Source organism: Cavia porcellus, unplaced genomic scaffold (assembly GCF_034190915.1).
Source record: "Cavia porcellus strain 051 isolate PalLab524CR breed Dunkin Hartley unplaced genomic scaffold, mCavPor4.1 scaffold_21, whole genome shotgun sequence".
Taxonomy (NCBI): Eukaryota; Metazoa; Chordata; class Mammalia; order Rodentia; family Caviidae; genus Cavia; species Cavia porcellus.
The window spans coordinates 49,393,829-49,419,346 of NW_026947504.1; positions in this window are offsets into that span (position 1 = coordinate 49,393,829).

Here is a 25,518-nt window from a genome sequence, read left to right on the forward strand (position 1 = left end):
GTCATAAGTGTATGGTGCTGGAACTTCCTAGGGATGGATCCATCACACATCACATGACAGGAATTAATGACTCATAGAAAAAATGATTAAGGATCCAAAATGAGTCTATTAAATATGTGACTCTAAGGCATGAGTCTCAAATTTTGACATGAATCAGAATACTTAGAAACCTAAATGAAACACAAAATTGCTGGATTCTATACCTCTGATATGTATGACTTAATAGATCCATAGTGAGACCTGCAGACTGACTTTCTAATAAGTTCTCAGCTGAGGCTAATGCTGCTAGCATGGAGACCACATTTGGAGAAAAGATGCATAAAAACAACCCAATTATAAGACATAGTTAAGAAATTGACAGGCGTAGTCTCCAGAATCTACCGTGGGTTAAAGAATTACTTATAAATTAACAAATTTGCTAAACTGATAAAAAAAATCATGAATATTGCAACAATATAAAAATGTTATAATAGAAATAGTCTCAAGGATTCTCAAAAGGCAAATCAATTACATCATAAAGGGGAAGAACATTTTTAAATGGTCCTAAGAAATGGTAATGCCTAGGTTGTATTTTAAAAGGATTACTGTGAGGGAAAGGAAAAATATTTCAAGCACAGACAGTATGTACAAAGAATCAGGAAGATTTAGACTTGAACTCACTTTCTTCCACTTGTTCTAAGTAAACCTATCATCAAGTGTCGTAGCCCTATTTGCCCTCAGTAAAAAATAAGTCTCATAATAGGATTTTGATTACATGGTGTAGTTGCTAGGAATTTAACAATGGTTGTTATATTGCATATTATTATCTTCAAAAAAATTGCTTAGATTACCAGATATAGACACGTAAAATTAGTCTAATGTATGAGTATTAAATGTTCTTTTCCAAGAACTAGTAGAATTAGTAGTATAGTCATCTTAGTTATCTTATGTGTGTATGATATATATGTGTGTATATATATATATATATATAAAAATTTGTATCTTTTTGCAAGAACATGCATGTAAATATGCAAACCACAATGCCAGGTTCCTAATATATGCTTACCAAATTCTAGGTACATTCCCTATGATTATTGCTTTTGTTTTTGTAACATTACAGAATATCATGACTCATGCACGTATTTTGTGCACATACTGCATCCTGTGACTAAAGTGAGGAAAGAGTGTTGGAAAGTACTAGTTGAGCATAGAGAGTTACAGGAACTTTTTCATGAGCAACTTGAAGTATATTAAGCTACAGGTTCACAAATTATCAGGAAATTTATAAAATTTCTTGAAAGGATTTTTAGCAGGGAAACTGCAAGATTAGATTTACATTTTAGAAATATTTTATATATTCATAATAATTGAATTCATGAAGCCTAACCCACAGCAAGAAAATCAATTGGAAGCCTCTGGATAGCCCAACCTGAACTAAGGCAAGGAAACTGACCAAGGGGTACTTGTAATGTACATGGAGAACAGAGATGAAAGATGGACAAAACAGAGCAAACTTGCATGTATGTTTCTTTTAAACAGAAAGCACAATAACCTTTAGAGTTTGAGTAAAAATACCTATACATTTATTTATTCATTTATTTATTTATACATGTCAGCTGTGTCACACAAATTGTGGCAATGTTCAGAATCACATCAGGGATGTAGAAGGTGGAGAAAAATAAATTTAAAAAACCCAAGTCATTCTGAGTTCATGAACTGCATTAAAAGTCAAATGACACTGTTTGTCTTAGAAATAAATCTTTGAAATATATCATCTTAAATCGCAATCAACAAAATGAAATATTTCAAGAATCACTGTTAGTGCATGTTAAGTGATTGCACTTAAATTAAAAAAAAAAACACTACACAAAAGAAATCATTGTCAGCTTGAAGACACACACACACACATATCTATCCTCCCCCACCAGCCTCCAATCCCACATTCAACTATGGATGTCCTTCACTTATAGATTTCTGTGTTAAATTAATTTGACCTTTCTTTATTTACATATACCACTGGACGTCCCAACCTGCGGGTAAGTCAATGGAGACCCTAGAGGGGAAGTAGGGATGAGAAAGGGCCAAGAGACACAAAAAATAGAGACAAGACAGGCTCTGATCAAGTCTCATTTATTAAAAAAAGGGCAGCATTTATATAGGGTGTTGGCGAATGAGGGGGTTGGATTCCAACAAGTCAGCAGGTAACCTAGTAACAGTGGGAAGTTCTAGCAAAACCAGGGGTTAAAAGTAGTTCAGATTCCCTGTGTGCGGGCTCATTAGTATACTGCACAGGCCCATCCACAGGGACATGTAACTTCAGGGAAACAGGCTGGATATGGAGAAATAAAAATGTAACTACTAAATAGAAACAACTTCTAGAGGAAGTTAAGATGGCTGTTGTCTGTTGATATAGGATGGTGACTAATTACAGGGTTTTCCACAACTGGATACTGCAAAAACTCAAGAAGACATTCTGTTTCAAAGCTTCTTGATCTTTTGATGAGTACTTTGATAATCAGATAAAAGCAATAAAAAGAGTCTCTTCCCAGAGAAAGACTGTGATGTAAAATTTGTACTTAGGATAGAAATTTTCTGGAGATTAACAGCTCTTGGGTTATATAAATCCTCATATTTGAAATTGCTGCTATAGAAAATAGAACATATGCCATTATAGGATAGGATGCACACATTATATGATGCATACATGGCCACAGTTTTAAATATATACATCTTTAAAGATAAACCAAAACCTTCTAAATCAATAGTATGTATGGTCCTAAGAATGAATATCAGGAAAATAATTCAGAAGATAAACATGCCTATTGTAGTTTTTAATGCCAAAATGTAATACCAAGGCAAAGTTAAATAACGTGACTTGTAGGTAACAAAAATTACTCCACAAATGTTTAGCTATCCAATTTATAAAAGAAATGCTACAAATAAGACACCTATGATTACAACTTGCAATAAAGACTAAATTCTAAAGACTTTAATCATTAATGAGTTATTTCAAATTATAACTGGAATAGGAAGAGTATTAGAAGAGAAATTATCATTAGAGCTGATTCTCTTAGGATAAGGTGGAATCACATTTTCTTAGTATAACCAGAATAATTTCTATCCAACAAGTAATGCTTGTTGGATAGCCAAACTTGTATGTATGTTTCTTTTAAATAGAAATCACAATAACCTTCAGAGTTTGAGTAAAAAGAAACTCTCGAAAGAAACAAGGTGACTGCTGAGGATAATGTTCACTGATGTAGATACTTAGCTGTGTACCTACATCTGCTTCCTCCCCCTCCCACAGCCAGAATATATTCAAGATGACCCAGAAGCTACTCCTCTGAAATCCTAGCAGTGCCCTGAGAGTCTGAGTGATTTTCTTCTAGTCTTTCATATATATTTCTCCTGAAATCACCACTCCTTTTAAATCTTTTCCAGTAGTACAATAAATGTGGACAGCAACGAAGAGACAAGCCCATATTTCACCTTACTGCTCCCTCTTGACAACATACATGCAAGTTCCAAGTACATATCCTAATTTACAGAAGCTTTGGGAGTCGGAAAGGGGAAATATTTAGGAAAAAGTTACATCTCTTAAAATACTACTTTTGTAGTTTTAGAGAAAAGGATCTAAGAAGTGAAGACTTTTTCAAAGCCCAGAACCGCATAAACATTCCTAGTCTCTGAATTTGCTCTTCTGTCCTCTAATCCACTAAAACTCTACCCCCGTCACATATGAGTCCCTCCTGTTTCTAATCCCTTTTCCAAGCTGAGAAAAATTATTCAAAAGATGTAGTAGTTGATTGCACTGCAGTACTGAATCTCTTTAAGACTGAGAAAATTATCTTGTGGTCAAAAATTTTTGAAGAGCATAAAATTGCTTTGTTGATTAATTCCAATGAAATAATCAGGATGTAGATGTCACTTGGAGCCCAAGGCCACTTGATATCTTGTCATTAGTGTGGACCCAAGATAGGTCTTCTTGTCTTTTCCGTTATAAAGCAGGAACTTTGTGGACTAATCACTGCATTTAACACAATTCATACAAATGCACATTTATGTCGAAGGCAAAAAAGGTTATTCCTCTGAGGTTATTCCTCAGAGACATCACAATCCAGGTCCTGAGGAACAATGATAAACATGTATCATTATCTCGTAATTTTCATGGCTGCCAGTCATCTGTAGGATTTTCTATTGTATAAGCTAGTATATATTTCTTTAACCATATCTTTGTTTTCATATTGTGGTATCTGGCTAGATGAGGACAAAAACAAGAACCAAATCTTAGGCCTTTTAATGCCTTTTTCCCTGATTCACAAATTCTTACTCAAAATAATCATGTTTATCACTTTCAAAAATGCAATTTAAGTTTGAACAAGAATCCTTTTCTATTCCACTTGAAATTTACATATGAATTCAGGGATACACGGAGTATATGGAGTTCCATTACCTTAATAATGTAATAATTTTAATTAGTCACTTTATCTAGATAAAATTTTGCTTCCTAGGACCAGCAAAACAATGAACTGGACACCTGTAAGATGAGCACTTTATCTCACCAATTTCATATTCTTTAGACCATGCTGTTTTTAATGAACATCCTAATGTCCAGTATCTTTACTTTCTTTGAGACACTTCATTCTTTCATCTTAAGCATGTCTTTGTTTTCGGTCAGGTCTAAAGAGTTGGCACATCCTCGCTGTCTTCTACCTGCAGTTTCGTAAATTACTCTATACGCATAACTTCAATAACTCGCTTACCGATATTGTCCTCATATTGCTGACAGTATTTTTAGATTAAGTTACACATATTGGGTCCTGGTAAGCAAACACAGAGAATTCATTTTCTGAATAAATTTTAAATTAAAGGAAAATGTATAATTGACACTAACAAGCTAATTATTTGTAAGTACAGTAAATAAAGGAACACAAGTTGCTTGAAAGTTATTAGAAAGTAGTATCAATCATAATATAAATGATATGAAGATAAGACATGCAACTTATGGTGATGGTACAGCACTAGGAAAATTACTTTCCCAATCAACAAATGCTTAATGACTGAGAAATAAATTTGCAAGCTATGTAAAAGGATATTAATAAGTATATTTTCTGTCAATTATTATAAAAGTTCTAAAATATCATTTTCATATAAGCAGATACTTCCTTAAACATGGAAATCCCAAACAATTAACACTGTTTTTTAATTTCACAATGTCATAACTTCATAACTCTCATATTTTGTCAAAGGAAACAATGAAGACTAACCAATTTCATGTGAATTCTTTTTAGCCTAAATTCTCTAGGCACGTGGAAGATTATCACAAATAACAAAAAAAATTTTAATCTCCAAATTAAAATCATTGTAACTGAATCTTCATTAAAAATATTTAGCCATATGTATATTCACTCATTTTCAATGAATATTGAAAATATTTATTAATTAAGTTTACAGATTTTAAACACTACTTACTAGAAACTGATTTATCTACATAAGCACAGATATTCATTCCAATGTTTAAAAGGTTAATGGTACAGCTTTTGAATGCTTTTATTTTAAAAATCATAGTGATTGCAACAGCATACATTAACATATATTTTTGATTCAGGAATAGTGTTCTGAAATCCTCACCAAAAGGAAGGGGAAAAAAGCTGAATGTGTAATTTTATCATTTTATTTCAAAGCAAAGTTCAGCTCCTGTCTTTTTTAAAGCAAGTAAGTGAAGCAGACATGCAGTCTCTGGTGTAGTTAGATTCTCATTTGCAGTTAGTTATGCCTTTGAACTCCACCATTGCCAGAGCAGTTACAAGAGGAAATTGCTGAATGATTTGCCAAGTGGATAACCAGCAAAATGTTTAAGGGACCAGAGGTAAATTGAATGCTAAGGCAAAATGAGCACTTGAAAGGAATTTGTCAATTTGATCACAGAAATACATAAGTAAAAAGAAATCTGTTGATTGAGAGAAGCAGCTAGGAAGAGAAAAAGCCGCTTAAATTGCTTCTAAGCAAAAAATTTCACAATGGCAGAGTTAATGGTCATCGATAATTGAATCACTACCCCGTCACACTGCTTTAATAGTATTAGCCAAAGTTTCAAAGAAATTGAAACGGCCAGTCCTGGAAAGAGGCAATGAACTGTCTCTGTTCTGAGACAATGTGTTGTGTGTGCCAGCCCACGTTTATTCACATGCAAGATGAACTGATGTATCGGGCATGAGAAAAAGCTTCATCAGTTTGTACCAACTGGGAAAAGGAGTCCTGTTTAACTGTCCAAAAAATTGCTGATGTCTCAAAGATGAGCACATATGCAAACCTTTAGGAGCTTAATAAATACACATCTATTTACATTCCCCTATCTGCAAATATGTGGCCTATCTTTTCTAGGACTTTTATAGTTTTAACACATCACTCAAAATCAGAGGTACATACCTGCATATGTGTTATAGTAAGGTTAAAGATAGGTAGAAGAAAGATTTGTTTCTTAATATTGTTTTTGATGGTGTCTAAAACTTTGCTGATATTTGGAAATTATAGCTGAACATGAAATATTGAATTAAAGTCTTTAAAAATTATTCAGAATCCCAGGACTGCTGTCTGGGTTAAAAGTCATAATTGAAAAGTCTTTAGTGATAGTCATATAATTTGGATCTTTAATCCTTGATGATAACACTGCTCTTTTCTTACAGTGTCCACAGTAACACTCATCTAATAGAAATAACACTCTCAATATTATCTTTTTTGTATGTCTGGAAATTCTAGACAATGCAATTTGAAACAAAGCAGAAAATAATAGTATAAAGAAAAAATGAGATTAAAAAGTCATTACACGAGTATAATATGTCAGGAGGTCTAGAAACACAAAAGCTGTTAGAAGTAATATAAAAGATTAGTGAATTGACAGGGGAAAATTAACATGCTATAGCATTTCTATATAACAATAATTAGTAAATTTTTACAAAAATAATATTAAAATTATCACCTTGTAATAGACAAAAAATCACTGATGGTCACCAGAAGCTGGGGATGGGAGCAGGTTTAGAAAAAGAAGAGATGTTGGACAAGGGTACAAAATTTCATTTAGACGGGAGGAATAAGTTTTTAGTCACTTATCTCACACCAAGTTGATTATAGCTAATAATATATATTTCAGGGGCCAGGGATCTAACTCAGCACCTGCCTGACAAGCACAAGATCGTGAGTTTGATCCCCGGTACAAAAAAAAAAAAAAAAATTGCATTTCATATATTGATTGAAATTGCTGAAAAAAATTTTAAATATTCTCAGCACATGAATCATAAGAGGGTAAGGAGAAGGATGTATTAATTAGTCTGATTTAATCATTCACAGCATTCACATATATCAAAATATCCTTGTACCATATAAACATATGCATTTATCTGTCAGAAAATTTTTTGAAGATAAAAAGGAAATTCTGTGAACAACTCTACACATATCAATATGATAGCATCTATGAAATAGATCAATTCCTAAAAGAATACAAATGAACACAATATTAAATATGCACATTATATAGTCCAATAACTATGCAAAACTTGAATTCATTATTAAAATACTCTGCCAAAAATCTGGCCTATGCAATTGCTGTGACAAATGCTAATACATTTTAAAAATTAATGTTAATTCTACATAATCTTTTCTAGAAAATAGAAAAAGAATCTATAAATTCATTTCATGATATGAGCATTACCTTGATTTGAAAATTATGACTAATGCATACCAATAGTCCTCATTAGTACAAATAAAAATTTCTGAGAAAATAACAGCAAATAGAACTCAGTAATATGTGAAAATCATTATACTCTACTGAAAAATAAATTTTATGTCTGAAACTGAAGGGAGGTTTCCACATTTGAAAATCAATTAATCCATTGACACACTAACGAAAACTCACATGATTGTATCAATTATAACAGAAAACACATCTTATAAAATTAAAATATTTCTTCATCATACAAGCTCTGAGGAAAATAATAATATAAGGGAATTTTCCGGGCTTGAGATTTGATGTTGACATCTACAGATTATTTGCCTTCTCTCAGATTCATAATGGATTTTCCCCTAATTTTTTTTTTATTTTTACTGTTTACATTTAAGCCTGTCATCCATTTTGAGTTAATTTTTATATCAAATATGGGACTTTGGCCAACAGTCTCTACCTTACTCTCATCTCATGGATGACTAACTGTGGCAGCATCATTTGTTTAAAATTCTGCATTTCTTCTATTGAGTTGCTTTTGTAGCTTTGTAAAATATCAGTTGGAAATGTGAGAAATGAGTGGGTATATTTATGATTTCCCTGTCCCATACTACTGAATCAGTCTACTCAATTTTAAGATTTATTATATAGCTATAACCAAAGACTAATGATATCATCAAAGGAATCAATGACTCTTGGACTTGACATCAAAAATCAATTGAAGAATAAATTGGACTATTATTTTTATTTTAAAGAGAAGAAGAAGAAAAACAGAAAACAGTTTCAAATCAAGATAATAGAGAGTAACAATAATTAACATGCACACTGTTATCTTCATGGTAGTTACTCAGAGTACAAGATAAAGGCATGAAATCTTGTCCAAACAGTGTTAGAACAAATCTTTCTTTTCAGTAAACTAAGAGAACCTAGCTGTATAACTATCCTAACATTTGTGTGTGTGTGTGTGTGTATGTATATTCCCTTTTCCCTTTCTACCTTTCCCATTTCCCTGATTAGTTTCTCTTTTCTTTCAAACAATTTCTTTCCAACTCATAGTATCTGTTGTACATTTAGATATTATTTGCCACACTAGTGAAACAATATGATGTGTATACATACAGGCTTGATTTATTGTGCTCAAATTGCATCCATTTACCTATAAAAGTTTCCAATGTATCCTTCTTAATGACTAGTAGTACTCCATTATATTAAAAACACATCTTTTTTATCAACTCCCTGGTAAAAATTGTTCTCATATATCTCTTAAAGTATCTAGAATATATAAAGTGTCTAGCATCTAGAATATATAAAAACTATTCAAAACCCAATAGTAAAATAACAAAAATCCGATTAAAAATGGACAAAAGATATGAAAAAATATTAAATTCAGAGGACAAAGAAACAAAGGAAAATATGTTTAATATCATTATCCATTAACAAAATACAAAACCACAATAAAATAGCACCATTATATATCAAGTACAACAAATAAAAAATAGTAAGAACACCAAATGTGTGTTGTATTGAAGAGAAACTCATTCATATATTTTTTGGAAGAACTTAAAATGGTTCAGGAAATTTGGAATACACTTGTGCAGTTCATTTTAAAATAAATATACTCATACCAATGAGTAACTAAACTCCTGAGTAGTTATTCCAAAGCAATGAAAAATTCTTTCACAAAAAGCTATACATGAATGTTTACAGTTTTATTCACAATATCTAAAAATAGAAATGACCCAAGTATATAGCAGTAAATAGCTAAGCACTCTGCAGAGTATCCATAACATGGAATAATATTCAGCAATGAAAAGGCATAAAATACAATAAACACAATTTAGATAGATCTCAAGATTTTACTAAGTGAAAAACAAGCCAGTCTCAGAAGGTGACATGATGTATGGTTCCATCTATGTAACATTTTTAACAGGACAAAATTGTAAAGGCAGAACTAGTGGTCACTAAGGATTATGAAGAATGTGGATATAGGAGGGATGTCAGCAAAACCATAAAAATATGACATGAGAAAGCCTTGAGTGGACTGACATTCTTGCCTACATCTGTGACATCTTTGTCAATATATTCTTCTGTGGTCTGCAAGAAGATCCCATTGGAGGAAATTGAGTGAAAGATACACAATATCTCTCTGCATTGCATTCTGCAACCTTGTATGAGCCTATAATTGTTTCAAATTAAAAATTCAAATGAAGAAGTCATTTAAGAATTCCAAGACTATTCACGAAATGGTATTAATGTAAAATTAGTAACTTGGATAAGTTTCTTTTTCACTCTAAAAGAAAAAAAATTAGTTATCAAACTTCTGCATGGTTGAGTTGTTTTAAGTGTTAAAAAGAATAGCTTAAAATCATACCGTTTTAATAAAATGATGGGATACCCTTTCACCAACACCCAATTAAAAGCCAAACATATATATCATTTGTAAGAGTCAGCATTAACATAAAACTTTCCTGTGAAAATTGTTAAGGAAAACTTTAAAAGCTCAGTAGATGAAGCAGGAAACTGATGTGAAAAAATTTCACAAAGAAAGAAACAGTAAATAAACAAAAGGAAAAAGTTCAAATTAGTATTTTTAAAACATGATAAATTTTAAAACTCCAAGTATTTCAATGGTTCTGCATTTGAAAGCTACTGAATTGTATTATTACACACTCTTTATGATAATATCCAATGCTAGTAAGCCTTAAGAAACAATTCTTTCATAAATAACTAAAGTAAACTTAATTGATACAATCCATCTGGAGTGGATTAAAAATATCAAGAATCATGAAACTTTTCACATGGTCTTAACTAATATTTTTGTGCCTGGGAGCAATTAAGCAATGCTAAAAATCCAAATTTTTAAAAATCTGCACAAACTTCTGTCATACAAAGAAATCTAGTCAAACCAGCATGGGGTGGTTATACTATGTGCCAAAACCAGTGCTTGACTGTGGGAAAAATATACTAGAGATGGAGAATCAGATTTCATCCTAAAGCAGGGGAGAAAGGTAAGAGATGGACTACAGCCACAGCCATCACCTTACTGTCCTTGACACGGGTGGCATGCTCAGATCTGGTATGGGCCCTATCCTAGACTAGAATGACTAAAATAGACACAGCAATCAACCAGGTATTATGGCTACAATGAGAACCTAGAATCCAGAACTTTAGTAACAGAGCTAGAAGAAAACAAGCTACCACGGAAAAGTTAAGCAGGTGAAAGGGATCGGCAGCTGCTTCTCTAGCAAGATAGCAAAAATATGTGATCTGGTGATGCATGAGAATAAAGGAAATGAGTGTACACAGAATGCATGCATATTCCCCAGAGCAGACAGTTTTTGACCGTATTGGACTCCTCTCCACTCCTCACTGCCTACTGTCTCCAGAATACAAGTCTTGGGGAGATGTGGTTCTCAGGAGACGAGGGGACTCGTCTGCCGGACTTGCAGCGAGGTAGCAAAGATAACCAGCAGTGACCTCAGGGCTGGTAGCCACACATCTCATGAGCAATCAGCCTTTGCATCACAGAGAGAACATGGGAATGGACACAGATCCAGCTGTTGGGAGGCTGATGAGAAAGTGCTAATGTTCATAATTCGTATTTTGACTGAAAGCTTAAGCTCATATACTAAATCTGTTTTAAGAAATGAAGTAAAAATTATCTCCCAGGATCAGGATTAGGATGAAGTGAATGAAATCATGCTAGAGTTGGATGCTCTATTTAACATTTTGATAGTTTAATTCACATATCTTATTGACTTCATTTCGGGTTTTTAACACATAGCATTAAGTTATTTCCTTGATGGGGGAGCTTAGTATTCCTTTGAATTGTGTTCTTAAGGTGAATATTTTTCTTTTCCCATTTTGCTAACAGGAGACTATCAAAATAAAAAGAAAAAGATATGGAAGGAAGCCAAAAAGGTTGACTTTAACATTTGCAAAGGGAAGAGAATAGGAACTCACCTGCAGAATGTTGGATTTCTACCTCAAAGGCCCACTTTGACTTAGGTTCCCCTGTGTTCACCTAGAAAATGGTGACCATTTGATGATTGCTGTGTAATGCAGGGGCTTAGATTAAAAATCCTACATATAGTCATTGTTAATGCCCCTTTCCTTCTATTAAATATTCATTAAGAAATCTCTATTGAACAAAGGATATTTAGATTTTCTTTGCTAAGTGCATTTTTCAAGGTCATGAAATTTGAAAGTGGAAGAGTGTGGTCTGGTCTAATCCAAATCCTAAACTGTTCATTCTTGCCCCCAAACAACCTGCCCACACAGAAAAAAAAAAAAAAGGATAGGAGAAAATAAAAGTTACAGGTAGTTAGAGCTAAAATATGAAAATTTCATATTGGCTTTCTGATAAGGTCTCTTTTTCTCTTTTTGTATGTACATAGTAAGCACATGGTCCCAAGTCAGGAAGAAAAAAAAGCTTGTTGGTACTCAAATAATTCACAGGCTACATTTCTTCTTGAAACAGGAGGACCATTCAATTACCCAAACCCTTAGGGAAACATATGCAGAACATAAGCAGAACTAAGTCCGAGGTACTAATGCTTGTTCTGACCCGAGCCCAGCCAGAGGAGAATTAAAATGATCAATGTAACTTCAGTCAGGGAGAATGGTCCCCAGACCATCAAAGCCTCCGAAGTTTAAGGACTCACCTCTCCAGGCAAAGCAAGACTGAGTACTGGAAAATGAGAATATGTAGCAGGGGCAGGCTGCTTCTTTTTCTATGTATGTGTCATATGTCTGGACATACCAGTATAGCTCACGGAAAGCCAAATGAGATCCCCTGAGGCTGAGCAAATGAGATCAATAACTCACTGTGGTCCCTAAAGACAATTTTTTTCTCTCCTCCTCAGTCTATATAACCTTAAGGGAGTGCTTCAGTGGAAATGTGAATAATTCTGAATAAAGCTCTCAGAGAACATGGCCCTACAGTGCCAGAGGGAATAATATTCATAAAGCATTTTTCAGAAGGATAACAATACAGTTGGTGTCAAAGCATTCTGGTTTTGTAGAAAAGGAGTTTAACTCGTGTCAGAATTTAGATTAATCATAATCTTAATTGTTCATATAAAGGGCTTAGATATTCCACAATGGATATCAGTTTGAAACTATTATTTATACACTAATCATAGAAAGAGGTTAGCCATTTTTTGTTTTAGTAGTGAATTATAAAGTTTAATGAATGTTCATTATTATAACATAACATCAATTTTATACTTGAATAAAGCAAATATGCTTTTAAATTAAAAACTAGACAGGGTTCTATATATTTTCCCTAAATTTTACTAAAAGATTAACATCAACTTCTGACAAGCCACTTAGCTTTTCAAAAAGATTACATTTAAAGAAGGATTTTCCTCTTACTCCCGGGGAAAGAACTGGAAAAAGATAAGCAAAAGATATACCACAATACACTGTAGGTAGCCCTTAATTCTACGTGTTTCTGCTTCCCAGTATAGCTAAGTGGCAGGAGTGTCAATAAAATTAAATGAAGACATTTTAAGTTTCTATAAATAAAAAGCAAATGTTAGTAAATATTCAAAGCCATCCATTATAAAGCCTTGATGACAATCCCCACCAGGGAAAGAGGGACATAAGGAAAACTCTGTTGTACTCATAGTCCACAGCCTTGATTACCAAGGGAGCCTACGTGGAGAAATCACACCCTGGGAAGCTGAAGTGTGATACCATTCTCTCTGGAGTCACTGCAAATGGCCAGACTTGGAGTGAGCAGAATATATCCTACCAAGCTGTCTGCTGTGATCCTGGACTCACTGATACCAGAAAACTAAACTATGTGTAACTAGCAGAGGTTTTTGAAAACCAAGTTCTGTTTTAGAAACAACACGAGCCACAAAATCTAAGCCTAGCAGGCAGAACAAGAAACAGTCTCAGTGTAAAAACATTGATCTTCTTTCAGAAATATCAATAATATTTACCTTCACCTGGAGCCCTCAGCCAGTATTGATGGTTTGGGTCTGTTTAGTACACACTCTAAGGACATTTTCATCTTGTCTCCAATTCTCCCTATGCCACAGCCACCCCATCACTACCTGCCATGCTCACCCGAGAGTCACAACTCATTCAATCTATTAGCTCAGAACATACAATAGGAAGCTTGTTGCAAAGAGGAATGTGGGGTGGGCGGCTGAGGAGGGATTAAATACTTAGTGCAGTTTTGAAGATGGTTAAGATTAAAAAGTAAAAATGGCTTTTTGCATTCATTGTTTAGTAGATGTCAATTTTGGGGGCTTTGTTTTGTTTTGTTTTGGTTTTGGTTTTAAATACTTGCATAATGTGAGGGCAGATTTTGTAACCTGAACTACTTGTTCTGAGATAACAATGTGCAATATGTTAACTAGTGTTAATTCCCTTTCATTTCCTTTTTTGAAATTCTGTATCATTTCTATCCTTTTTTTTCTGTTTTGCTTTTTAAAAGAAATTACCAATGCATTTCCTGACCCAAGAGTGCAGACAAGCAGGAAATAACATTACACACCAAGCAAGCTTCAATTGTGAAGCAAATTTCAGGAGAATTCTTGTAACTGACACTACACATGGTACGTTTCAAAGCTCAAAGCAAGGGCATTATAAGAGGATGAAAATACAAAGTAAAATTATAAAAGCATTTAGGTACAACTCATTAAAAATCCTTCACTCTAAAACTCTTTGTTTCTTGTCTCATACTCATATTTTAAACCTTTAATCCCAACTTCTGCCTTAAAACTTTCCCAAACAAACTCTGACACTCAATTTCTTATTTGCTCATCTTGGAAAGACTCTCAGGACCCAGTTATGTGACCATTCATCACCCATTCAGACCTGGGAAGCCCTCAGATTCGGAATACTGAGTATTTTTGTCATATTGTTTTTCTTCCTTATGATATTTCTCAAATAATGACACCTGACTCCTGAAAGAATTGCTGTTCCCATCTGAGGAGGAGGCTTTTATCTCTCCAGACAACACACTCAAGACAAATTGTTACCTCCACAAATGCCACATAACAATGATGGGATAGTAGGGAATGTCCTTGTTCTCTGAGGCTTCCTGAAAAAAGTCAGAGTAGCTAAAACTCTAAGAGGATTTGAAAAGCATTAAAATGTGTATTAAAATGTCTCTCTCTCTCTCTCTCTCTCTCTCTGTCTCTCTCTCTCTCTCTCTCTCTCTCTCTCTCTCTCTCTCTCTCTCTCTCTCTGTCTTTCTCTACTTCTCTCTTTCACTCAGTTCAAATGGACCAAAAGAAAGAGGACATTTATTTCCATGACTACTTCAGATAAAGCCTCAAATCCTCTGGTTTCTCTAAAGTTTTCTCTTTTGTGTGAGAAATTGTACAGTCTTCTATCAATAAACCGGTAAGGGCTTTAGAGCTCTGCAGTCCTGGTAAGCAATCCTGAAATGATTTAATGTTATTTTCTGGGTTTTGTTCTTCACCTCAACAGCAATTCAGAATGGATTATAATGAATCCATTTTTGTTTCTAGGTTTCCAGTTGCTCCACAAAATATGCTTGTAAAAGTAATCAAAATTATTTTAATGCTACAAAATTGTTCTATACTTTTCTATAGGACTGCAAGAGTCATCAAAGATCTATAGCAGGCAATTTCCTGGCCACGAAGTGAAACCACAGTAAAACCATTCCAGAGAAATAACTGTTTCTCTTTCTTATAAAGACCTAAAAATTGGAGATTCTACAATCTCTTCTGGTAACTTCAAATGCTAGCAATCTTTAGGATTAGAAAGTGCATTCTGATCCATAGAGCCTCATATTCTAATTAAATGTGTTACATTTGTTCTATAATAAAGAGATAGATTAGGTGGGTAGTCATCTTAATACAATTTTGTAGACATTCATTGAGCAATACACATGTTCAAGCATTTTAATAAGCATTCAAGATATAAAATTAAAACACAAATTCAAAACCTGCTAAAAATTTGAAAGTCTAGTAAGTAAAATAAACATGCAGGCATTACTGAAATGTCTGTTAAAATGGCAATGGATAATATTCAGAATATTTAACTACTACAGCTTAGAAAATGACCTATCACATTAGAACCCTGTGATAGAACCAGAAGAATGTTCTAGAATATCATTTGTTAACATTGAAATTATACCAGTATAGGGAGGTTTCATGAGTGTGAGAAACAGCAATGATCACCCACAAACAGAGAGAGGTAACTCTGAATTTATTTTATAATTGATTCAAAAATACCTTATTTTTTTGCAACTAACTTGATCATTCTGGTTCTAAACCAAAACCAGCACTAAACCATAACCATGTATATAAAGAACAGGTTTTAGATGTTACCATCCTTAAGGACCACCACTCATCCTCAACCCCATACCGAGAATCAAACTCAGGGCCTTGTGCTTGCCAGGCAAGTGCTGTGCCACTAAGCTATATCTCTGCCCTATCAGCCTTTTCTACTGGTGATCACTGAAGGCTTTCTGTGATACTCTTAATGCTATTCACACAATATTCTGGTTAAACGTCTTCCAACCACATTATAGGTCTGTTCTCTTTTTGTGACTTATCTTAGCTGATAAAATGAAAGCAGGTGATGTGAAAGTAGTACAAAGCTTTATGAGCCTAAGTTGTCAGAAGAACCATCCCTCTCTCCAACAAGCCCCCTCAGTTAACATGTAGCATGACTGGACATGATATATCTTTGTTGCTCTAAGCTGCAGAGAGCTGAGTTTGTATGTGATTGCATAATTAATATATTCTGACTGATGCAACAACTAAGTTTAGTATTACAGAATGTCAAAATTACCAGAAAAAATGGTGCACATATGTGGTATGATGCTTTCAGTTCTTCTGGGAAAATACTCTGAAAGTGAATAGCTGAGTTGAATTGAATTTCTAATGCTAGTTTTCTGAGCAATCTTCATACTGATTTCCACAGTGGTTACACCAGTCTACACTTTCACTAACAAAGAAGAAGAGTTCCTTTTCCCCACAGCCCTGCTGGCATTTATTGTTGGTTAATTTCTTGATGTTAGCCACTCTTTCTGGAGTGAAATGGAATCTCAGTGTTGTTTTAATTTATATTTCTTGAATGACCAATGATGTTGAACAGTTTTTCATGTATTTATTTGCCATTTGTATATCTTTATCTGAGAACTGTCTGTTCATCTCAGATGCCCATTTTTGGACTGGGTCTTTGAAATGGGGAGCTTGATTTTTTTCAGTTGTTTATGTTATAGACATAAGTCCTTTGTCTGAGGGACAGTTGGCTACATCTTTTCCCATTCTGTGGATTTTCTTTTCACTGTTGGTCAAATTTCAAAAGCACAGATTTTATAAGAATGGGTTTACGATAATTTCCTGTAATTTGGGGGTCTCTATATCCTAAAAATCTAAACAAATATCTGTCAAAATCATTATTAATGACTACCAACCATCAATGTTTGAAAAAAATTTTTAAATTTTTGTCCAATTGTAAATTCGAGGTCTAAAGCTCTTTCTTTACAGTATGCTATGAAACTCTACTTGATTTTCAGTTTACAATTTTCTAATAGTTTTGTTGCTCAAAGTAACTAAACCATGGAAAGTAAAGCCATGTTTAAAGGGAGCCTGCTGTATATCTGACAATAAAAGCACAGACTAGGATTCTTATCTCTTGTAGTTTGTGTGTCTCTTTCTATGTAATAATTCCCATATTGTTTTTAGCATAATGATAATATTTTTGGTGTTACTATTAACATAGTTTTATTAGAATGCCTTCCATATGATAAATCTACAATACTTTTTTAAAGTAAAAAATTATTAAAACCACTGTCTGACTTTTTTAAGACAGGAAATTCAGTGTCTTAACTGTGGTAAGAAAGACATACATATTTATTGGTATAGAGCTCAGTGAATGTTTTTAGAGGGTTCTCAGTGCTTCTGTAAACCTTAAACCTCACAGGGCTTGGACCTATCTTTAGAGAATTATTTGTAAGTGTGATCCTTAATTTAAGGTTTCAAATTGACTGTGCCATGAGGATCTCAAAATTTAGTCCAGTAACTGTTTTGAGAGTTTCTGTGAGAATATTTTTGGTGAAATTAATTTTTAAATCAATAGACTAAATAGATTGTCATTTAAAAATGTAGGTGGGCCTCACTTAATAAGCTGAAGGCCTCAATGGAACAAAAATCTGACCTTCCCTCTAGGAAGACAGAATTCTGCTGCAAAGCCTTCCAAATCAGACATTGCTCTTTCTGTTCCTGTAGCACAGTGTCAGCCTGAGGACACAAACAGGGACAACGCTACAGAGTTTTGATTTACTAGCCTGTATATGCTTCAGATAATTCTAATAAATAAAAATACATAAATAAATAATGTATAAGTACATAATATGTGTATATATTCTAGGAACTTACAGTAGGGTGAACAGGTTAAATTCTGTTTCAGGACTATTGATTTACTAATTCCTCTAAAATGATTCATATAGTAAAAACATGCCTTGAACTGTTGAGTGTACTTTTCAGTCTAGAAATATGCAACAAAAGTCACATCCCAAAGAAATTGTTCTGTTATTTACTTCACTCTTTGTGAGTAGCTTTAAATGGGCAGGATAGTGTAAACCACACATAGAATTTACACTGGGGCAAATCACACACCTCTTTGAATATCTGATAGAGACCACATCTTTTACTAGGATGTAAACTCTATCAAAGGAGGAGCTTTATCTCATTATAGTTCTAGTTCTAGTGCCTAGAAAAGTATTGACAGATAATAGAGATTCAATGATTTTTTAGAATGAAAGAATAAATTAATTCTTTATAGAATGCATGCATAGATAAACCTCTTCAAACTCACACAAAGATAAATTTGCATATAATATCCAGAATCCATAAAATCTCATCTTCTGTCCTAAGTCTAAGGAGACTTAGTCTAAAAGGGTTCTACCATCAATAAATTCAAGAAGAATATTACTTGTAATTTCTATATCTTTTCCATGTGTGGATCTTAATATTATACTTTTAAAGGAAGATATCTGAAACACAGAGTCAGACAGACAAGAAAAAAAACATAAATAGACAACGATTCTCCAGAAAACAGTGCACTAAAGAGAAGAGGTTCTAGTCTAGGGAGTTTAATGGACAGCACCAGACTGAACACAGTATTTTTTCTAAAAAGAAATGTACAGTTAAACATCTTTTTGATTTCTTCCTTTCCAACAGTAAGTATAATATAATGGATTTGTGCTTCATGAATTGATTTCTAAATTTTTCCATAGAAAACTGAGAGAAAAGAATGTAATAAATGTCCATTCTTGATTTGACCATAAAATTTTTTTAAAGTCCAGCTTATCAGAGACCATGAATATAATCTATAATGGTGCTATAAAATATAGTAAAGACTTACAGGGTTTTAGGTTCAGTGGAACAGCTAAGATCTTAACCCACTGCTACTCAGCCAAGGTTAGGAAAAGAATAGTTTTAATAATACTTCACTGAATTTAGAGGGCATGAAACTCAGTTTTCAAGACGGACTTGAAAGAAGGTCACTGAAATCCAAACAAGCACAAGGTGCAAATAATGACAGCTAACTCAAAATCAAGGTCATTTGGGAGCTTTCAAGGCAGCAGCAATAACCAACATTTTAATACACTTAGTAGAATGTTTGAATCAAATGAAAACCTAATAATATGATTTTAATTTCAAATAACTACAGCTCTGACATACTAAGTGACTAATAAGAAGCAGATCTGAGCCTTGTGTGAATCTCCTTAGGACACAGGGTCTTTTTTAATTTAACTGTACTACCAGGAGAGTGTATGTTGCACTAGTCTGCAGTGTCAGTGGCTAATAGAAAAGGAAGCAAGCTCTGTAGCGTGAAGCAGCTTACTTCAAGTGACAGAGTGACTGCAAATCCCCAATGTTTATGACCTAAACAGTAGAGCAGGCTGCCCTTCTCACCATTAAGACAATTTGTCCACATTTACTTCCAATGCAGAATGCAAAATAAATGTGAGGATGACAAGATAGGGCTGCCCCTAATACTCTGTTTATTGTAATCTGTTCTAATCAGTCTGTTCTTGCCCAGCAAATGTCCTCTGCCTGAGGAAATGAAATAAATATGTAGCCTGCCATTTATTCACATATTTCGTGGACAAGATGAGCAGTAACAGCTTAATATATGGTATATAGACTTTATTTTTCTTCATCATAAGCAACAGAAAACATTTCAGGAAATCTGTATATTTTGACATTTAAGAATCATAGCTTTCCTGTGCAGGAATATGGAGAATAAGAGCACTAGTGTTTTAAAAGTTGTGTAATCTTAGTTTTTATTTTGAAAATAGTTATCAGGAAATGGAGTATGTTGTCACTCAGATGCTTTGAGTAATCATTTTTTCATTTTAAAAACAAATTTTAATGGAGCTTGTTTCTTTTGATTTCTTCAAAAAAATTCTCGCATCTTTTCTTAAGAAACAACCTAATATTCTTGACTTTGCATAACTGCAAACCATTATTTTAATTTTTAATGTAGTAAATAGAATACTAGTCATATAACAGTACAATAGTTCATAGCTCAAGTTCCATTTTTTCCTAGTTTTATACTTAGATGCCAATAAGGGTGTCATTTCTGCCTTATCTAGTTTTCTATTTACATCTTCTCATCACTACGTTATTACTTGACATGGCATTGTATATCATTGCCATGTAGGTGGCATAAAGATTTATGTCATATTCATGAATAGTTGACAAATTCCATTTTCATTTCACAACGGATGAATGCAAATCACTTTTCCTTAATGTTTCAGAAATGAAGTTATTACCGTTTGACATTCTTTTTGTTTTGAAAAAATGGTTGGCCTTTAGACACACACAAATATACAGATACGCTGGACATATGTAAGCATTAATGCTCATACATATTTTGTCCTTTTTAAATTGGTTGTATATTCTATAGTCTGACTGCCTTTATATCACCTTGAAACTCAATTCTCTTGTCTTTAGATCAGCATATTAGGCAATCCTGGCTTTATTTTTCATTTGCATCACTTATCTACATTGTGTGATGTTTTTCCTAGAGCACTAAGCTACCAGTGCGAGATGCACTTGCTGTCTCACATATCGATTTGTAACTGACTTTCTCATTTTTCTTCACAGTTACATTTTTCATACACTGGAGTCATTTCCAAACACATAAGATTATATCATTTTAGAGATCAGATATTTTATTCTTTTCAGCCTCAGGCCTGTCTGTATATGAACTACTCTGCTTTATATAATAATCTGCCTACTTTGACATCTAAAATATATTTGCACTTCTACTTTAAGTATTGCATAGAATTTTCAGTGTGATTCCATGTAGCAGTTTGCTTTTACAGTATTGGTGCAGGCTCTGATATCTAAGAAGTACTGTAAAAGCTTATAGAACCCACATGTCTACCATTGTTTACCCCTATCTGTACCAAGTGCTCAAAAGTGCTTTTTGACTGACATTGGTAGCTATTTCCAAATGATACAGAAAATCATCCCCTATACCTGATACTCAAGATTAACTAAAATCACAGCATTCCATTAGTTACATGCCTCAAGACTTAGAAATCTATTATTTTTACAATTCAGAATTTTAATTATAAATTATAAAAGTAATAAATCAAAAGCTAGCATCATCCCAAGCAGATAGAAAACTCCCATCCTGATTTTCAAGATATCAAAGTCTTTCTCCTAAATTCAATAATAAAAGTGATCCCACCATAAAAGTGATGGACAAAAATTTCCTGGAGAATTTGTAATGAAGTTAAACTTAATGTCACAGCACTCTTTTCCAAATTGAAGGCTCCATTCAGGACAGGAGGAAGAGATTCAAAAGGAAGTGAATTGAACTTAAAAGGCTATGCTTACAGAGTTTAAAGTCTTGAATGCCATCATACATGAGGTGGAATCATTAAGATCTCCTTAATATTGATATTCTGGAAGTTAGATTGTACCTTGTATCTTGATTGCTAGATCAGTTATAAGATCTTCATGTTTGCCGTGAGAGCTACCTAAGCCCTTGCAATAGTCAGGGGCAGAAGTGTGTATGAACTGCATTGCTTCATACAAAGTGCCTACTTTGATATCTAAAAATGTATTTTAGCTTTTACTTTCAGCATTGCATAGAATTGGCAATGTACTCCTATGCCGCCATTTTACAGTATACCTGAAGAGTTAAGAACTGAAGAGTTAAAGATCAGCATTGATATTTTGTGGTAACAGAGAAGAATAAGAAAGAATTTTAGAGCATCATGGGATACCTCAAATGGATTAAAAGTGAGCTCTGGTCCAAAGGAGGTCTCATAGACTCCTTGGACAGTATAGTTTTGCAATCCCAATGAAAATACCATCAACATACCTCAAAGATCTAGAGAAATCACTCCTAAAATTCATCTAGAATCTGAAGTGACCTAGAATAGCAAAGACAATTCTAAGCAACAAATGCAAGGCAAGAGGCATCACAATCTCTGACCTGAAGTTATACAATAAAGCAACAGTGATAAAATCAACATGGTACTAGAAAAAAACAGATCTGAAGATCAATAGAATAGATTAGAAGATACAACTACAAACACACTCAACCACTTCGTCTTTGATAAAGGGGCCAAATATGTTCACTAGAAGAACGACAGTCTCTTTAATAAATGGTGATGGAAAAACTGGCTCTCCATATGCCAACAACTAAAACTAGATACATGCCTATCACCATGTACTAAACTAAAATCTAAAAGGATCAAAGATCTGAACATTAAAGCAGAAACACTAAATCTGTTGGTAGACAAATTGGGTAAAAATCTGGAAGCCATAGGGGTAGGTAGAGAATTCATGAACAGGAATCAAGCCACATGGGAAATACTTCCCAGAATCAATAAGTAGGATCACATCTTATTAAAATGTTTCTGGGTGTCAAAAGAAATCTCCAGCAGAGTGAAAAGAAAACCCAGAAACTGGGAAAAAAATCTTAGTGATCTGTCCCTCCGACAAAGGACTTCTAAAACATATAAAGAATTTTAAAAAATCAGACCTTGAAATTCAAAGACTCAATACAAAAATGGGCATCGGAAATGAATACACAGTTCTCAGATGGAGAAATACAAATGGCAAATAAATACATGAAAAAATGTTCAGCATCATTAGTCATTAGAGAAATGCAAATTAAAACAACACTGAGATTGCATCTCACCCCAGAAAGAATGGCCAGGATCAAGAAAACTACCAACAACAAATGCTGGAGAGGCCGTGGGGAAAAATGAACTCTACTGCACTGTTGGTGGGAGTGTAGCCTGGTGCAACCATTGTGGAGGTCAGTCTGTATATTCCTCAAAAAGCTGGGATTGGAAGTTCTATTCCACTTGTAGGCATATTCCCAGAAGAACTGAAAACATCATACCACAGTGATGTATGTGCATCCATGTTTATAACAGCACAATTTGTAATAGCCAGATCTTGGTAACAACCTAAGTGTCCAACAACTGAAAATTGTTGTGGCATTTTTATACAATGGATTACTACTCAGCTATAAAGAATGGTCACATTAAGATATTTATAAATAAATGGATTCAACTTGAGACTATATTCATAAGCAAAATAAATCAAACTCACGTGTATAAATACCATATAGTCTCCTTAGTGTAAGAAATGGTAAAAGTACGTAAAAGTTTATGGGAATCATGATTCCCCATTACATTGCTTTGAAGCCTTATAATGTTTCCATTCATTAGGTGGGATGGTTTTATCCTGGGTTGATTTTATTATCTGTGATAGTATGAACAGCTATTTTGAAGAAAACAAGACCAGTGATGATTTAATACCATCTTGTTTTGAAGTCCTACATACTTTTGTTCTTCTGTTTCCATTGGTTCAATCGTGTAGTATCTTATTGATTTTATTATGTGTAGTAGTATAAACAAATTTTTATGGACAATGAGATAATATAGTAACCATTGTTCATTTCCTGTTAGTTGGTTCTGAATGCCCTGTAATACTTTCATTCTCTTTAATGGCTTTATACTATTTTGTTATATTTGATACTATTGTCTATGAATGTACGCTCAACTATTTCAAGGAAAGAGACACTATGGTAGCTACTATTATATCAGGTTGCCTTGTGCTGAAGTACTGTGTTGCTTAAATTGTTCTCTTCTGGTCTGCTTTATTATGTCCTCTTTTATCTTAGTATCTTTAAAATAAAAAAAATTTAAATAATCTCAGTGTTAGGCTGACCCAAAGTAAATGAAAACATTTTCTATTAGTTAGTCTTTCTGCTTGTAATTTCTATCACTGGTCTTAGTTTCATTTCCAAGCTAACTCAGATACATCTTGAAAGTGTTTGGAAAGAAATGATGATGTTCTGCCTTAATGAACTTCCAAAAAGCAATCCTTGGAGTATCTTCCACTTAAATAAAAACCACAGGATCAAGCCCAGACTTGGCAAATGAATACAGCTAACTCAGGTTTCTTTCAGGAGTAAGTCTTAGATTCAAAGTAATGGAGTTCTTCAATAGTGCCTATGAAAACAGATAGAAAATGAATGAAATGCTCAAGAGAACATAGTCAAGGCCCAGAAACACTAAAAAACCCAGTATCTACTCCATTAGAATCCTAAGTCTTCCAAGGTAGCCACTTTCTGTTGTATAATTGTCCTATAAATGGTTCTGGAACATTGAAGACACAGTGACAAAAATATTCCAGTGCATTCTAGAACTGCATTGTATTTGTGGCTTGGAACTTGCAAACATGTATCACTGAGGTCCCAGCTTCTCTGTTCATCAAAACCTAGTATAATCTCAAACACCCGCCATATAAGCAGGAAAAGGCTATCTTTAATCAAAGGACTATTTAGTATAGCAGAATACTAAATGCATCAGAAAAAAGCTGAACCCCGTCATATGGTGACTTTGGCCTAGAAACATCAGTGGAAAATTCTGACAAAAACAAAATCACCAAGTCAGTCATTATTGTTTAGCATTTGGTCCTAAAGAACACTGATTTTGCTACTTTTGTCTTCAAGTCTTTCTACTAAGATAAAGTATTGCAGAGACTATTATAGTGAAAGAACAAAGGCATCTATGATCCCTGGTGACACTCAGAAAAATCCCAGGATTTTTATTCATTAATTAATATACACATGATACACATATGATGCAATTACTCCTCCAACCAAGAGCAAACTGAGAAATGGTTAGTTGATGAAGTATGCTAGTGGCTGGGAGTCACCCTGGGATGACCTGTTAACCATTTGTAATACTGCCTAAAATTACAATGAGGCATGAGAGAGAAGTTAAAATAACCTAAAAGAAGATGACATAACCCAAAAGTAAAAGCATTTTTTGGAAGCAGAACATTTCTATTATTATTTTGATGTGGCATTTTCCTATAACTGGCTTGGACTAAAAAATAGATCAATTGTTCATTTTATGAAATCAGAATTTTAGCCTAGGCATTTATAATGGCTAATTTTGGCTTTGTACATGGGTATGAATCTGTTACATGCAAGCATACACACACATATGCTTACATATGTACACAGAGAGCTTTAGAAACAGGTTTTTTTGATAGCTACAAAATATTCTTCATTTCTGGAGAAAAGAATATTAAGCTATTTTTCAGCCCACCCCAGGCAATATCCAGTTCAGTCCAATTCAGTGAAAACACTATGATTAGGTTTAGCAGACAGCTCCTCAGGGAGCAATTGCAACCATTATCCTCTACACAGAGTAAGAGGATATTTGGTCCCAATTCTTCACTCTCTTTTTGCTAAAGAATAATACTTAACCTTCCCTTTGCCATAAGACTTTGCAGAAACCTTAATTAGAGTAAGCCAATGTGACTTGA